The 18187-nt window shown below is 46.7% G+C and overlaps 1 long non-coding RNA gene across 1 annotated transcript in view; it reads right to left on the bottom strand.

Moving 5' to 3' along the window:
- Positions 1–7539: 7539 nt before the first annotated feature.
- The window catches only part of LOC109517457 (uncharacterized), a 17390-nt gene continuing 6742 nt past the window's right edge, over positions 7540–18187 (bottom strand). Inside the window, exon 3 of the long non-coding RNA XR_002168548.1 lies at positions 7540–7626. This is a non-coding gene — a long non-coding RNA (uncharacterized LOC109517457). The remainder of the gene's footprint in view (positions 7627–18187) is intronic.

The following is an 18187-nucleotide window of genomic DNA, read 5'->3' as shown; positions in this document are numbered from 1 at the left end:
GGCTCCGAGGAGGACTCCGGGAGAATGATTGACAGTTGTCGCGAGTGGCACAAGCGCGGAGGAAAAGGGCCATGCGATCCGACTCCAACTGACGGGCACGTAACAGAAACTGTACTGAAATGGTCCGCAAAGTCCACTTTCACGGGATTCTGTCCGCAAATGCCAAAACGTCTGAAAATTGACCGTTTTGGCTTTGATCCATTTGGAAGGATCTTTACATGAACTGCCCCCCCACCCCACACCCTGGTGCAAACAGGCTTAAAAAAATGGAGTTATAAAACCCGGCGAGTAAACATGCGGCAACAGTCAGGAGGCACGTCAGAGTCTGACGGTTTTCCCCGGTTGCGACATCTGAAGTGACAGTAAGCGAGAAGCAAACATCTCCTCTTGTCTTTGTTGTCCACCATCGTGAGGAGACGCCCCCCACCCCGAAAAAAACAACCCCCCCCCCTTAATGGCGTTCTCTTGGGGAAGTTGGGAGAGAAAGAGAGAGAGAAAGAGAGAGAGAGAGAGAGAGAGAGAGGGTTGATGGCGCCTTGATCAAGCCTTAATCCAGCGAGGAAGCGCAGCCCTCCTCAAATAACGCCCCCTCCTCCATCTCGTCCCACTTTGGCCTGATCTGTGCTAACGGTGTCTGTGCATGCTAAACAGCCGTGACGTCACAGATGAGGAGACACAGCGGGGGTGACAGACGTAGGCAGAATGAGGTTCGAGATCACTGCTGCGGGGGTTGGTTGGGGTGCGTCTTGCAAATCAATTTACGCTCGTGCTAGCTCGTGATCATGCAAAAGTGCCACGCGATTACTGTATTCCTTATGGGGAGAGAGTTGGCAACCGCTTATCATCACGCTGCCTTTCTCCCAAATTAACCCATCTTTCATCAGCCACATTTGAAGTGGGGAACACCCTGAAGTGTCATCCAGTTTGCCCAAGATGACTGGCAGGAGAAGTGGGGTGCACTTTGGATGGTCATCCATCCACTCTTTTGCTCTCCTGCTTATCCCTTTAAGGGTAGCGGAGAGCTGAAGTCGAACACCACCGACTTCTGGTGAGAGAAGCGGGATACTCCCCTGGAGTGTCAACCGTTCATTTTCTACATGGCGCATCCTCATTGGGTGGTGAATAAACGGAGCCTACCGCAGATTCCATTTAGCATGAGAACCGGGGTCCAATCTGGACTGGTCAACAGTCAAGGGCAGGGCACATCCTGTACAGAAAAACAACCACGAGCATTCACAAAAATGTCACCGAAAATTCAGTTGGAGCCGGCACGTCTCTAACCTTAAAATGAAAATAACTAAATAAATAAGTAAACAATCAGCGCCCCCTACAGTACGGACTGCGCAACAGCCATATCCTCCAATACGGAATAGGAAGCGTGGTATCCTGGCAAACGGTTGGCAGGCGGGGGTTAAGAATCTTTCAGATCAGGTACACATAATGGCCCTCGTTAATATTCATAGTTTCCGCGGGTACGGTGAAGGTTAAATTTGACTTACTTTTCAACTCTCATTACTAATACATGACGCCAATAAGAATATTCAAAGCGGACGGGTGACCAAAGGTTGATGAGAAGCGTACCTTTCCTCTGACATTTAAAGCACATTACCATTCCAGCACACCCGCACCTCCCCCCGCCCCTCCCAAAACCACTCCACCTTTTTCCCCTTAAACGCACCAGAATATATCTCCTATAATCATCATATCGCTACCTGCGCCTCCCTCTCTCTCTCTCTCTCTCTCTCTCTCTCTCTCTCTCTCTCTCTCTCTCTCTCTCTCTCCCCATCTATCTTGCCATCTTAGAGGGGAAGTGCTGTGGCGCATAATGAAGTCTTTGCGTTAGCAGCTAGGTAGCTACGTACTTCGCCACCTACTTGTCTACAATGTCCTAAGTTACGATATGTACATTCGATAACTTAGCTATGGACCTTGCTCTGTTTGTACTTAACCAAGTATGCAGCTTTCTTTCATCTAGCTTACTTGCGAGCTCACTTGCTAGCTAGCGACCAAGCTACCAACTTATATACAGTAGGCTACAGGTTTCATTGCCCGCAAGGCCATCTCTGCTAACCTAAACGTAGTCAGCAGCACTGACCTCCATTTACAACCTAAATTCATCATATTTGTCACATGGAATTGTATTAATTAACTCCCAACAGGTTACACAGCATATTGTCTTCATTTTGTAACGTTACTCTTGACTGCACGGAATCCAGTATGTGTATCCGGATGCTAGATTTTTTTTTTTTTTCAAAATACATTTCATACTGACCAAACTATGGATCTAAGAGTAGAACTGCACTTGAGTCATTTTTAGCTAGGCTAAGGTGTTTCTATCTTGCCTCTATAGCTAGCTCCCTAGTTCGCTATGTACCTTCTTGCCATGTTAATAACTGATCTACCTGCTGTGTGTTGTCATGTAATAGTTACGTATTGAAGTGTAAATCTTCAACACATCATTCTGAGGTCCGCTCGATAGGGTGTTACACTGCAAGTTTGCTTCCTACCTAGCTTAAAGTAACTCTCAAAAAAACAGCTAGCTTGCTACCTGCTTAGCAGCATATTTCAAATGCTTGTGTGTGTGTGTGTGTGTGTGTGTGTGTGTGTGTGTGTGTGTGTTTCTCAAGTGTATCCGTATGACATACCGCCATGGTTGCTTTAGGTGAACAAACGGGTGACAAAAAGTGGCCGTCGGGAACCATCAGCATCAGCCGCTAGCTTGACATTTGGCGACGTGTCTAGCGCCTGAGGCAGTTGCCGCGGCAACAAGTCTATGGGATGACAGCACAGGAGAGGACAGGTGACAGCAGGGAAGAAACACACGTCCAAACACACACCTCCACACATACATCATGTTTGATTAAGTGAGCTGAAGGGACGGATTATGCTAATGCTAATGTTAATTCCATTCATAAATGTGTGAAACCTGACAGAGATTCAATACAAGAGCTGAGGCAAAAATTTGCTTGGATTTACGGTATAACCAAAGCAGAGACATCAGGCAAGGCCAAACATTTGTTATTCTAAAAATTACTGTTCAATCGAAATAGAAAAATAAATCCAAAGTAATGCAGCTGTCCTGATTCAATTTAAATACCTTCAATGCAGCCCCATGCTACAGAAAAATAACAAAATCAGCCGTTGGACCGCTCACAAATACCTCGGACGCCCTCCTGGCCCCACCCTCGTCTCGCCCGAATCCCCTTCTGGCCTGTTTGTCACTTAAACGAACGCTCTCAGACTGACAGGCCGACATCTCCCAGTCTTGAAAACCAAAAACGACCGGGCCGATAAATTTTTCATCCTCGCTCATCAGCGACGGACGGTCCCTCCCGAAAATTCCTCCCCGGTGCGCGTCCCCCGCGGGCAACTCCTGCACGCGGCGGAAACCCGAGGTTTTCATCCTAAACGGCGGTAAATGGCCCGCCGCACAAATAATGCATAAACAGCTGTTTTGCCCAAGTAAGTTATCCTCTTAAAAGATTCACAACCCTCTCCCGCTCTCTCTGCCGTCCGACAGACTCTCACTCGGTTAATTCATCAATTTCTTATGATAGCAACAGTTTGCCTCCACGCGGGCATTTAAGTACCAATTAGAGGAGTGGGGGAACACCTCTCAATGTTTTTCCACCCCCCCGCCCCCTTTTCCCGAAAAGCGGCGAGGGCCGTCCTCTCGCGCCCGTCAAATCCTTTACGGGCAGGTCTCGCGATTAACTTTTTAGCACCGTCAATTATTTATTCTGGATAATCGTTGATCAAAAAAGCAGGCAAAAAAAAAAACAACAACAACACGTCAATCAGTGAGGACGTCAAAGAAATCAAAACAAATTAGGGTCTTCGATGATTCTTACTTTCATTTTTAATACGTCGTTTAAGTTCCCGGCTGGTCCGGATGGCTGCGGTGCCGCCAATCGGCTGTCAAAACTTGCGGCGTCCTGGCATTGTGATTAAGTAGGATAGCAGTTGTGAAGGACTTGACTTGAAGTGCTGCCACTTGGCTTGGCCAAAGCGTCTTCGGGCAGACATTTTGTGTCTCTTGAGTCGCTCAGATGTTCCTGCCAAGCGTCTGCAAAGATGGAACAAGAAGCGGCATCTTTTTTTTTTTTTTTTTCGTGAGAATGACAGCAACAAACACGTCTGGTCAATGGAAGCGAATCTCGCTGTCTGTGAAGGCTGAAATTGTCTCTCACTTTGAATAGGGAGTCTCCCAGACGAAGCTCAGCCGAGACGATTTTGACAAGCATCTGTAACGGCAAGAAAGTCATGGCAGAGATGATCGGTGTTATGTATTTGACAAAAAGGGCACACGAGGGAACAAAACCAAAATGTAATCGAAACAAATACATAAGAGTCCATGCAAGCAGGTTACCTGGAGGAAGAAGAGCGATCTGGCCCGCAGCCACCTGGAGAAGGCGTGGCACATTTCCCAGCAAGTTCCTCAGTTCGAAGATGTCAGCCGGAATTTAAACAGGCCACAACGTAAACGCTGCGTTCCGGTTCAAGCCGCCATAGAGGATCGAGACCCGTACGCATCTCCAGCTGGGCTCGGTCCTCTATCACCGGACCAAGAACAGCCATTCTGTTCCTGCCGCCTCCACCTGTCCCACTTCCTGGCAATAAAATCTTTCTGAATTGATTGTGTCTGCGTGTGGGTCTCGTGCTCATCTCTCACGAAGCCTAACAATCGGAAACGGCTTCGGGGTGCGGTGCATCCTGAACTGGAGACGCCACCGAGACTCAATTGGAATTATCTGAACTTAGGAGAACCACACCGGCTAATTGAACACCCGCTTTGGATAGGCAAACGTCTCGCTCTCGTTTTTTTTTTGGTTCTTGGTTTTACATTAAAAAAAAGTTCTTCGATGGATTTGCACCGTTTGTAGGAGCCGTAGAAAATCCGTTCAAATTGATGGCAGAAAGGAATGGAACATCAAGCCAAAAACGAGTGAAGGTCCGGTAGAAGGAGTTCAGCGTCACCTCCAACCTTCAGGGGACAAGCTCTTTCCCTTTCCCGGGACGCCATACTTTTTACGTGTGAATATTTCATGACACTTTTAGCGCACACGCTGTATGTTCAAGGCTAACGCAGCGCCATACGTTTTTACTCTTCATCATCCCTTCTTCTTCAGCCCACCTCATGGTCTTTACTTTACTTTGTGCGTGTGTGTGTGTGTGTGTGTGTGTGTGTGTGTGTGTGTGTGTGTGTTTCATAATTGCGTGAAATATTCATAAAGCTGATCTCATGCTGAGTGGGGAGACAGGGAGCGGGGTGTTTTTGTTTGTTTTACCCTCTTCCTCCGTCTCCTCGTCGGCCACGTTCTATTTTCCACGAGTGAAAGCGCGACCAATCCAAAAGGCGCTTTTCCTCACAAGGAGCCCGAGACTTTGAAAAAGAGGCGTCCCGAGATTTGCCTTCCATTTTCTTACGAGAGACATTTGGTTGCGTCAAGGCAATTAGCTCTTTGGCGTCACCCCCAATTATCCCATTCAATGAAGCGCCTCTTCCCAGATCATAAAGGCCCGTAATAGATTTTTTTTTTTTTTTCATCCCAAGGCCTTTTTATTTTTTTTCCTCTGCTCGTCTTTCCTCCGTCTTCCCCTCATTAGGCGAGTCAACATACCGCGCCTGTGTAAAATCATTTGTCAAACACTGCCTTTAATTGGCCGGGCGGTGCGAATCGAGGGTTCGGGGTGGGGGGGCCGTTTGTTGCTCCCCTTTTGTTGCCGACCAGGCTCCTGAGTTGGGTGGTAGCGGCGGCGGTGGAAGCGGAGGTGGTGGAGGGGTTAAATGAATCATTCATTAGGGTCCGCAGAGGAAGAAGAGAAGAGACAGAGGAGGAGGATGTTCAAAGGAGAAATGCTGTTGAGGGTTCTTTTTTTTTTTTCTTCTTCGCTGGCCCGTCGGAGAAGCAGGAGGTGGGGTCTCCCCAGGGGAGCCTGGCCCATATCCAGCCGAAAGATGGGCGGCGGGTTCCCCTCCACCGTATACATCTAGCACCCCCCGACCCCACCCGAGTGCCCCCGGGCCGGCGGGGTCGGCCTCCAGATGTCTCTAATGAAGCCCCCGGCTCGGCTGAAAAACGCTGCCGAGAAGTGAAGATATTTCAATCCGACTTGAACTGCCAGAATTCAACGGTGAAAAAAATGAGCCGACGGTCTCCAGGCCGGGGACGTCCGCCAAGGCGAACGAAAGATAGAAAAAGTTGCCGAGTGCGTTCCTTTCCGTGGAGTCTTCCCTTTTGTCTGGTTTCATGTCGTCTTTCTTTTGGTTATTGCCATTGCGTTGTTTTGACAAATTGTGGAGTTGTGAAACTCATTTCGATTCTTTGGCTCTTGACTCAGCATGAGACTTGATTTTGAGTTTTGGCCGTTTGCTTCGACTGTCTTCGATATTAATTTCTTGTTTTATTGTTTGTGGTTGTATGAATTATTTTTGGCTATTTTGTATTCAGCGCTGGTCGTTTTCAAGCGCTCCACAAATACACTTGAGTTGAGTAACGCGTATGAGTACGAGGTGTCCATACGAATGCCTCACGACGTTAAGTCTCGACACATATTTTAGTATGCGTTTGACATAATTGATTATTCCCTTTGGAAATATTCGTACATTTAGTGCTTTAAAACTAGCCGCATTATTTTGTCCGAGTTAGTTTGTGGCCGCGTCTACGGGGATTTGGGGGGCTAATATGAGCGCGTGTGTGTGCTAATTAAGCTAATAGAAGTACTTTGAGAGCTTGCCTAATGAGACTAATTACGGAGGCGGCGGGCAGCTCGTTATTCACGCCGCTCATTACGAGGAAGCTGTTGAGGAATTTTCGAGGAAACTTGACACCCCTTATTTTCTTTTCTTTTAACATCATATATTTTTTTTACATTTGAGATTTTGTTTTTTTGTTTTTTAATTTCGATTGCCCCAGAAAAATACAATTGTTTACAATGATTGCAATTTTAGAATATTATGAGATTTCATTTTAGTTTTTATTTCGATCACCAAAAATATATATATCATTGTTGACGGTGACTTCAACAGCTATTTTATGATCGGCTGTCTACGGTAACTAATACTAAACATTGTGTGTACTAACTTACAACCGTCTCCATGACAACAAAGATTCCCGACTGTATAGTTACTTGGAACAGGCTCTGCCAGTTAACATTTCAGTCCTAATTGTTCACTGTCTAACTTGGAACAGGCCATTCAAAAATAACCTCGAGCCACATGCTGCTTCACCAGGATGATGTGGTTCCCATATACCAGCATCCTGCTCTGGTTGAATTCCATCACAGAGGGGGAAAAAAAAAAATCTGTCTCAGTGCTAAAAATGTTGCCGTCTGGTTCCGGGCATGAAAGTACTTCCGGCTGCCCGCCAAACTTTCTCAGCATCGATCTGACCGCGGAAGGCCTCACCAGACCCCCCCCTACCCCCACCCCCATCCGCACCGTGTGTGTGTGTGTGTGTGTGTGTGTGTGTGTGTGTGTGTGTGTGTGGGTGTGTGTGTGTGTGTGTGTGTGTGTGTGTGTGTGTGTGTGTGTGTGTGTGTGTGTGTGTGTGTGGGTTGCTTGCTTGCTTACTTGCTTGCTTGGTGGGGGAGAGGCACAGCATTAGTGGACTTATCTGCTCCACACTAGAAAAAGAAAAGGAAAAAAATAAAAGCATCTTACATACACTTCTTTTTCATGATACTCTACCTACTGACAACTAAATACACTCTTGTAGGAAGAAAAATGCTCATATTATTTTTGGAGTGGCTGCTAACAAATCACAATGACAAATTCAGGGAAAGATTAAAATGATCAATTAAAAAGATTTTGTTTTTTCACGATGGATGAGTGTAGCGTCTTAATTATACTTCAAGACAAGAGAAACATTCTGTCTGTCATATTTTTAGAATACGCTATAATTATAATGATGCAAAAATGGGAAATATTGGTTCTTATAATCGCGCTTGTTATTGTTGGTTGGTAAAAATCTCAATGTCTGTGAGTTTAGATTAATACAAATATAATCGAGCACCATAGTATTTTTTTTTTATTACACTGTGCTACGACAAATTATTTCATAAAAGGAAGAAAACCATATGGGGAAGTTGTTTGAGGGATTTTAAAATAATGCTAGTATACTTGAAAAAATATCAGACAAAAATAATGATGAAAATGAAACATTTTTAAATATAAAAGTCAACATTATTATTAAAATAAAACAAATAAAAAATAAAATTAGAAACTATTAGAAATCCTAATACCTCCAAATAATTTTTTTTTCCACATCGTAAATTGAAGAAAAATAACAATAAAACATATGAAAAATATAAAAATATAAAGAGAAAAAAATTACAATCAAAAAATAAATCACAAAACTTGAATATTATACACCACCACCCCCGGCCCACACCCACACACACACAAAAGTGCACTCCAAGTGAGTCTTCCCAACGGGACATACAAAGTGGAGGGGCCCATTATGTGCAATGACCACTCAAGTACTGGATGTCACTGAGTGTTTTGTTGCTTTTTCCATCCACGTGTGCACTCGAGTGACACGTCTTGGGGGACCTGCGCTGCTCTTTTGCCAGGCCCGCACAACAACCTGCAAGAACTCGCATACTTATTTTAGAAGCCAAGAAGGGAAATTACATTTGACTCTAGTCATTAAGATTTGTTTCCACTGTGCACAACTGACACCCCCCCCACCCAAAAAAGCTGTGTGTGATGACCCTCACACACACACACACACACACACACACACACACGCACACACACACACACACACACACACACTATTTATATAATAAGACACACAAAGGATTGCGTGTAGCGCTTGGTTGTGGATGCTCAGGGAGTGGCGGCCTCCTCATTGATTCTCGCTCACTGACTGTCCCACCGGCCTTGTCCTTTAAAAACACGGCTGTGTGTGTGTGTGTGTGTGTGTGTGTGTGTGTGTGTGTGTGTGTGTGTGTGTGTGTGTGTGTGTGTGTGGCTGAGCTACTTCTTTACATCATCTGCATGGCTGAGCTCTGAGCGCTAACACAGCCATGATTTCTGTTACCCTGGGAGACCAAGTGTTTGTGTGTGCGTGCGTGTGTGTGTGTGTGTGTGTGTGTGTGTGTGTGTGTGTGTGTGTGTGTGAGTAAGAGCAGCTTTGCTTGCAGTTTTCGGGTCACGGCGAAGTGTTTTGTTTGTTTTCTCTCATATTCTTGCCCGGCTATTTGTCCTCTCTCTGTCTTTTCACGCGATTCCTCAGGAGGACCACAACCATCACTTGACCCAAGTGGAGGAAGAAGACTGCCTTGCTGCCCAAAATGGGGTTTTCACCCGTCTGTGCAGTATGCCTGGTTCAAATTTGGGAGCAATCGGATAAAATGTCAAGGAAAAGTTAGGCCAAAATGAGCCACTTGAAACCCCAAATGGTTGACTTCTTGTGTCTTTGTCAGTAGGGTTTTTTTTTTTTTTTTTTTTTTTTGTGGGTCTACTAAAGATAGAAATAAAAGTCACGTTTTGAAACAAAAAAGCTATCAAGAGCTGAATTTTCAAACAGCAGCAGAGACAAAAACTGGGCCGCAACTGACCTGGAAATGGCCAACATGACCCTAAAATCTTTTCAGGCATGGATTGTTGACTTTTTTTGTGGGTCTAGTTACGATAGACTCCCAAATTTCATTTTTCCAAGTGAAACTGGCTTCGGTGGATGATGGCCTCAAACCAAATTGTCCGACTTCCAATGATTTTTCTAGCATGGCTTCTTGACAAATTTTGTGGGTCTACTCATGTTAGATATACCCACCAAATTTCATGATTCCAAGTAAAACAGGCTGATTTTTTTTTCTGAACATGTCCATTACATGTTGGTATCCTGTTCAAAACCTCAAAGTAGCTGTTCTTAAATGTTGCTCTCAAAGGATTCATTTCGTAATTTTTATTGTCTTGGATGCAGCACTCGTTTGGCACGTGCGTAAAGTGGAGGGGGTAAGTTGAGCACTAGGACGAGTCGCTGCCAGCCGCAAATACTGGACAGCCCCGTAAATGCAGGCGTAAAGACAATAAAGGTCCCGTTCAATAAGTGTTAAATAATGTAGCTTAAGACGCCGTGAAGCTCAGTCGAGCGGCGGCGCTCCAAACGTTCGCTCTGCGGCCCGCCGTCGCCGACACGACCTTCTGCCTCGAGCGCCGAAACGCTCCCTCAAGTATCTCCATTTGTCTTCCTCTTCGGCGAGCGCCACTCTCGTCCACCTCTAACCCCGGGAGGATGTTTCACGCTGCTCCGCGCCGCTTTTGTCTGCACTTTTTCTTTTTACGTGCCATTGGCTTTGCCGTGTTACAATTCTGTCCGCCGCCTCTTGCATCATTTAACAGAAGCCTCCCACGGCGTGATGACGGCAGACAGGTAGAGGAAGACGAAGATGAAGACACGGGGAGGGGGGGGACTGAGGGAAGTTGTGGACATGCACAAGACAAAATAAAAACGAGTGGAAAAAAGTTCAAGTCCAACTTCGATGCCAAGCTCCGTCCATTTTTTTCTGCCGTAGGCAGAAAGACTTGTCGATCCGGTCTTGCCCATCTCTCTCGGAAACTGATCGCGGCTCATTTGAATTGAAATATGCAGAAAATGGTTGTCTCCAACCAAAATGGCTGACTCCCCATTCAACTCCAGGCATGGGTCATCCATGAGACTTTTTCTCGTGTCCTGTGTCGTGATGGACACCTCCACCCAATTTGGGGCCCCGATTTACAAAGAAGATCAAGTATGAAGCGATGGAATTACAAAGTGTTGATGAAAGAGCAACAAAGGTACTGTACTGCTGCGTTACAGAAGAGAAGCCGATGGCTCGGCATAAAAAAATCCACGTTTGCTTTGTTTGAGGTTGTCCCGAGTGCGTGAAAATCGGATCGACAGGCATGTGCATTTCAAATATGGAACACCAGAGAAGGGAAACGATTCTGGCACCAATTGCCGCATTGTGCTGAAATTACCCCGACGCGGGCAAACGCAAGTTTGAAAGTTTTTCTCATCGATAATCTTAGTGTGACACCTTCTCTTGACCGGCTCCAGGTCGACCTTTGGATCTTCGGAAGTCGAGTCACATTTCACATCTGATTGCATGTCTCAGTTTTGTCATGTGTAAACCCTCAGGAAAACGGGCCCATAAGATCCGGTTCCAAGGCTGATTTTTTGGGGAGGGGTTGTTTTTTTCCCCTCACTTTGCAACCGAGCGACTCATTTCACCTTACGTCAGAATCCTCTTTTATCCTCTGCCGTGTGTATGACCTCATCATCCTCTCATGACTCATCCAAAGTTGAAGTCATTTTCAGAAAAGCCGCTCTAAGTTTCATCAACCTCCCACGAGGCGCAATGGCCACTGAACTGTTATGGATTCCCTCCTGCTTTTAGGCTGGGGGATGTGGCACATTTTTTGATTTGATTTGATTTATTTATTTTATTTTTTTGCTCAGGGTTTTGAGACGTTGTATATTTCATGTGTCCCTCACACCTCTGCAGACGCTGCCCTGAGGAGAGTAAGTCAGCCCAAATGCCGGTCTTTAAGCATTTATCCTTGTGCGATGGAGTCGAAGGGGGCGTTCACACTTTTTATCCAGTCCGGACAGAGGAAGGTGACCAAGAGAGGATGCTTCAGACATCCTACGCTGGAATTTATGAACCAACGTGCACAACTTGCAACGTGACTTGAGACCAACTCCGTCCGCTGAGGTCATTGCTCGTTTTCATCAAACGGAACTTTTCGGTGGGTTTGCTGTCTGCTGTTTTTTTTTTTTTTTTTTTTTTTTGGGTGCGAGACCCCCTGTTAAGTATACTTTTTTTCCAGGTTCCCCGCCCCCCCCCCCTATGCACAGGTAAAAAAAAAAAAAAAAAAACGGCCAACAACGAGATGCAAGAGCAGCAGGAAAAGGTTTAAAATAGGCGTAGACGAGAAGTCAGAAGAAAGAGATGAACAAAATGGAAGATTGGAGGGTGCACCTGGCAAGGGGTCAATGAAGCACTCTGCGCACATAACCAGGTTAATGGGGAAGCGGCCGGGCGCCTAGATGGGCCTGATGGGAAAAAGAAGGAAGGGGAGGGTTGTTTTGGAGTGAAGCTTGAGCGTAAAGTAAAAAGGGGAAGGAGGAGAGGGCCAAATGAGGAGCTGCAGGAAGATTCCTTTTTTTTTTGTCTGCCTTCCTATTTCCTTCTTCCCCAGTGCCCCCCATCCCCACCCCCCAATGCCTGTTTTAATCTGACTAAATAGGATAACCTGCTCTTCATAAAAAATGGATGCCACTTCATTCGACGGGACCCACCGGCTGCGCCCCCCCGGAGGCTTGGGGCCGGCCGAGCGCGGGGATCTCCGCTGCCAAAAATCACCTTCTGCAAATTTCGGAGTGGTGAGATTGAGAGGTGTAAGCAGAAAAACAGAATGGATGGTTGGAGAAGGGGAAGGAGGGGTGCGGCGGCTGCTTGCTAGGCACCGCCAGCTTTTTAGCCAATCACGTGGGGGAGTTTGTCAAGCAGGAGATTGCAGTCTGAAATATTAATGTTGAACCCGCTTACGCGCCCCCCCCACACCCCTCCCCTTCCCCACCGCCACGACCCACCCTCCTCCTCGCTCCTGGAAGGGACACTTGCCGGTCAATATTTCATGAGGCGGGCCCAGACACGGGCAGGCGCTGCTGGGCCGCCCACCGCTCGCACCCTCATCCACCCCATGACGGTACACGCATCAGCCACCCCTTTGCCTTTAATGCAGCCAACGGTGGTGGAGGAGAAAGGGAAGTCGGGTGGTGCGGGGAAGGGGCCGCGGGGTCGGCGGTGAAGTGCGGGTGAGCGAGGTCCTCGCGGGCCTGGCGAAAACTGAAGAGGAGGTGCGCTAAAAGTTGCGTCGAGAACTCGTGGCGTTCTGAGTCTTCAGAACCCCTCGGCGCTGCGGAGCGCTACTGCGGAACAAGCGATCCGAGTCGGTCAGGCGTCCGGGGAGCCGAGGGGCCGCTCTGAGCGAGTTTAGCCGCTCTTCCAAGTTGGACGTGCGCTTGACGCGAGCGTGTAAATGTGGTCGATGCTGCTGCTGCTGCTGCTGCAAAAAAAAAAAAAAAAACCAACCCAAACAAACAACAAAAAACTCACTCCTGTCCTGCACACTTGATATTGCTCCAAATTAACCCCAAAGGGCATCAGAGGATGGTGAGATGTCCAATCCCATAGAAGGAGAGGAGAAGAAGGGCCCCGAAAGCAGAAAGATCTCAAGACTAGATTGGCTTTTAATGGGAAAGTGAAAACCAAACCCTTTTCCGATCAAGTTTAGAAATGCTCACATGCAGATTTTTTCTTTTTTTGTTTTGTTTTTGTTTTTTACCCACAGGTACAGATGACGACTGACGGAACCCTTTCTACGATGGAACTTTCCTGTACGACTGAGAGCCTCCACAAACCACATGCAGATATCAAATATTGCTACATCATTCTTAACTGGTTTCCAACTCAAGTTTTGAAAAGTTCCCCAACAGACATGAAATGATACGTTCAGCAGAGGTTTTGAGATCCGCGACTCTTTTGTCAAGATGTAAAATACAAAAAAGTCTCGTGTGTGTGTGTGTGTATTCAGGTAGATGATGATTAACGCATTATGGAGTAAATCGCCACCGGATCGTGTGTGAATTTGAGTGTGCCTAAGATGAGGGGAAACTAAGGCTCCCCCCTGAAAGCCCTTCAGAGTCCCGGTCTCTTGAACTTTGAACTCCCCCAGCGCTCATGGCCTGTCCTGACACCTCAATAATTGATGTGAGGAAGAGGGAACAACTCTCTCTCTTTCACACACACCGGCATACACACAGATATGTCTCACACACAACGCATGGTTATTGATTTTGTTCACTGACTCGATGTGGACACGCAAGGCGAGTGGTGAGTCAACACATCTTTTCACGCCTTGGACCGGTCTTTACCCAATAGTCCCTTTGTACAGCCATCTATCCGGCCGGCCGTTGGATGTACACTGACTGTTGCATTGGCCGCCGGCCGGAGCTTTGAACACCAGCCGGAGGTTGTAGATTTCGCCACCCACCGTAGCCTCGCCCACCCGCTGTCGTTTTGTCCACTGGTGTATGTGGCCCACCGGACGCAGCCGTGTCTACCGTTTCTCTTTTTACCCACCAGCAGAAGCTTTTTCTACCGAGCGCCACCAACTGGACGGAGCTTCATCCAACGTCCGTATGTTTGCCTCTCGACCAGCTAAAGCTACATCCGCCATCTGTATCTTTGTCCAACGGACATCGCTTCACCTCCGAGCCATCGCTTCAACCCATTGGCCGTAGCTTGTCCCCCGTTTGCGTGTGCCCCACTGGCCACAGCTCGTGGCACCCTCCGGGTTTTCATAGCTTTTTCCCATTGGCTTAGCTTTTCCCGCTGGTGGTAGCTTCACCCTCCGGTTGTATTTGCACCCATAGGCAGTAGCTCTGCCCACGGGCAATCGGTTTTCCCACAGGCTTGAGCTTCGATTTCCTGCTCGAGATTTGCTCACCGGGCTTCGCTTTGCCCACAGGCTTGAGCTTCACCCAGCAGCAGAAGTTTTTGCCCATCGGTTGGAGCTTTGCCCATCGGGCATGTCTTCGTGCTGGCCATATTTGCTCACCCCTGTTTTTTTGGTTAGTTTGAAACTTTTGGCTCAGGTGTCTCAGCCAAGGATGACTGATGGGAACGCTTGCCCCTTCTCTTTTCCATAAGCGTGTGTTCAAGATGAAAGACCTGTCGCTATTTTACGACAGACCAAGTGTGAAATTGAAATGTTCCACCCATCTGAGGCTGACCTTGTTGCTAGCGCTGCCCCGCTGGGGGAATTAAACATGGATTGAAGTTCCAATATAAAAAAAGTCATCAAATGTTCCTTTGACATTCTGCAACCACACATATACGCGGGTTGCTTGAACAGTATCTGTTAGCGTCATTTTTCACATGCGTTTTACCTGATATTCTTTCACAAAGTCACCGTGTTCCCCAGTGTTTGTTTTTTTCCAGATTTGCTGGGTGTTAGCATAAAAACGGAGGATTTTTGGCCTATCTTGGACACTATCCCGTTAGCAATTTGTCTCAATAGATGTTAGCATATCAACTGTTGAAATGTTATCATTTCATCGACCTCGTCTGCTTCTTTAAAAAACAAAACAATTATTACTCTACGAGTATCCATTTGCCCGATTTTTTTTACTCCCAAAACAAACGTAAATTTATCATGGTGGGCGGCAACCACGTCCCTCCCACCCAACCTCACCCTTACCCCGACAGACAGGCAGCTCTAATCGTATGCTTCGGGGATTTCCTCAGACGGATGGGAATGTATCAAATATTTACCGTCAGGCGCTAGCTAGCGGTGACACACACACGGCATGAATTTAACATGGCCGCCGCCGAAACAAAAGGCAGGCCCGCCAGGAGCTAGCTTCTATTTGGCCGGACCGCAAATGTGAGGGGGCCCGCTAAGGCTCCAACTAGGCTTCATCTCGGCCCGGCCTCAAGGCTGCGCCGGTGAGTCGCGTGGCAGGCGAGTGCATGTCAGATCTTGGCACGCATGCTTTTATTTCCTCTGTGTGTGTGTGTGTGTGTGTGTGTGTGTGTGTGTGTGTGTGTGTTTTGCCTTAAATTACGGGTGCTGTTTGTTGAGTGGTCCAGTGGAGCGCACAGTGACAGATGATGTAAATTATTAATTGCTTTCCTGTAGCTGAGTGTGGTGGGCCTTGTCCTCCTTCCCTCTCTTCCGTCTTTCTCCCTCGGTTACCCTCTTTGTCTCTCTCCACTTCTTTTCTTTCTGTGTTCTCTTGAAACCGCCACCCATAATTGTCAGGTAAAGTTGCTTTTTCAGGTTCCCTCAATTGAAATATTCTACAAAAAAACAACCACTTCACCACCATCTAGGGCGTAGACCACTGTACAACATTGGACCACTCTACCATCTGAGTTGTCCACCTTTGTACCAAAGGAGACGACTGTACCACCTGGGTCATGTGAACGACACTACCTTCCAGGGCGCGGTCGACTCTACGACGGATGCGCCGTCGTTGTGCCTTCATCTTACTGTAATGCACTTTACTTTGGAGTCAGCCAATCCTCCATCAAGCGTCTCCAGTTGCTCCTGAATGCCGCTGCTCGCGTCTTGACTGGTGCTCGTAAGAGGAAGCACATAACTCCTACTCTGGCGTCCCTTCACTGGTTCATTTTCGAGTTCTTTTGAAGATCCTCTTATTTGTTTTCAAATCTTTAAATGGCCTCGTTCCACCTTACCTCGCTGAGCCCCCTACGCACCTGGCCTCACATTGGCGGACCAGACCCTATTAGAGGTACCAAGAACAAAACGGAGGCTCAGAGGGGACTGAGCCTTTTCCGTTTCCGATCCTTCTCTTTGGAAGGAACGTTCGGTAAGCCCCCTCACTGCCCAACTCGTATTAAAACTCATTTTTATTCTTTGGCTTTTGACTCAGCATGAGACTTGATTTTTAGTTTGACTGTTTTTGTGCTTTTGTATGAATTCTTTTTGCTCCACATACAGCGCTTTGTATGCAGCGGTGGTTTGTTTTTAAGTGCTCTCGAAATACAGTTGAGTCGAGTCGAGTTGACGAAAGCCCTCCATGAGAGACAATCACCCTACCCAGCACCCAGATCATAGACCGCTCCGTGAACGTTAATAACGGTACAATCCAGGTCATAGTTGGCTCTCCGAAAGACAACCACGCGATTACCACCTGGGTTGACGACCCAAAGCCAAGCCGCTCCTGGATGTTGAAGAAGGAACTACATTGCAGGTGAAAGGCCGTCCTGCAAAGTGAATTCATAAAAGGATAAAGAGAATACCAACTTGGGTGTCCCTCCCCCCTTATCAGATAGGGGGTGTGCCAAAATTCGACCGAAGAACCGCACAATTCTTGGTCAGCCGCTAAAATATTGATGACATCTTCCCGGTGAGGTCATTTCATTTCTTTACTCGCGCTGCGCTTACCGTCAGCAGGTATGCTGTCACACCCTCCATTTTCATACATATGACCACGCGACGTTTCAAAAAGGGACGACGGGGGTGCATAAGTGCGTGCGAGCTCGACGAGGGGGCCATTTGCAGGTGGGGGAAATGGACACGGCGTGGCACTCAAGAGGGCGGCCCCCGCCTCTCCGTGTGCACCGAGCGGAATTGTCCTCCAGCTGGCAGATGAGGCGGGCCCTGAGAAGTGTGGGCTTTTTACGCCCATCAAGACAAAAGTGAGAGCCGTGCCATCTGGAGACACCTTGCCTCACCCACGGTCATTTTTCTGACCATTTTGTCGGCGTTTTTCAAAGTTTTTACAAGGATGTTTTTCCAATAATTTTTTTTTTTTTTTTTTGACAAAGGGTCATAACTTGAGATTTCTGTCAGGATTTTTCCTGAGCAAAAGGTCTTATTTTTCCAAAGCATTTTATTTTTTTAGGTCCGATGTAAGATTTTTTTTTCCTACTTAGGGTTATTATCCCGAGAAAAAAAATGGTCATTTTCAGAGAAAGTGCAATTGATTCCCCAATTTTCAATCAAAATTTAATATTCTACTAGATTTCAATGAGGAACAACATTTTTCGAGATTTTTTTTTTCTAGACTTTAATACGTATTTTTCTAAGGAGTGTTTCCCTAGCAATTTAACTCTTATTTTTTATTTGACAAAAAAAACATGATTACCGTGAGATATTGGGTCATTTTTTTCTCTTTTGCAATTTTCAAAGAAAAAGTTATATTCTTCCTTGAAAATTTGTATTTGTTCATATTTCTCTGAAAATTGTTGTAATGTATATTTTTCAAAAAAAACTTAAAAGAAATATTTTTAAAAGACTTCACAAGTCGAGACAACCTTGACCCCCCAAACTAGACTCGCTATTTGGTATTGTGCTGATCGTTTCACTGTGCAGACAAGCAATCATACACACGCACTCACACACAGCGACTAGACAGCAGATAGAGAAGAGAGTGTCCATTGATTCCTGGATGAACATCGATCACATGCACAATTAATTGCTCTCTCAAGCGTAGTGATCACCATACAACTTGAGGGGGCGCGATCGATACGAGAACCTTTGTTGACACACGCTAACAGAACATGCTACACCTGTAAGCTAACACCGCGTGTTTACGGGAAACATCACGAGATGACCCGCAGGCGGCTGTATCGGACTTTTCGCAGTGGACACCGAGGG

Source organism: Hippocampus comes, unplaced genomic scaffold, assembly GCF_001891065.2.
Source record: "Hippocampus comes isolate QL1 unplaced genomic scaffold, H_comes_QL1_v1.1 scaffold33, whole genome shotgun sequence".
Classification (NCBI taxonomy): domain Eukaryota; kingdom Metazoa; phylum Chordata; class Actinopteri; order Syngnathiformes; family Syngnathidae; genus Hippocampus; species Hippocampus comes.
This window is presented reverse-complemented; position numbering and strand designations above follow the sequence as displayed.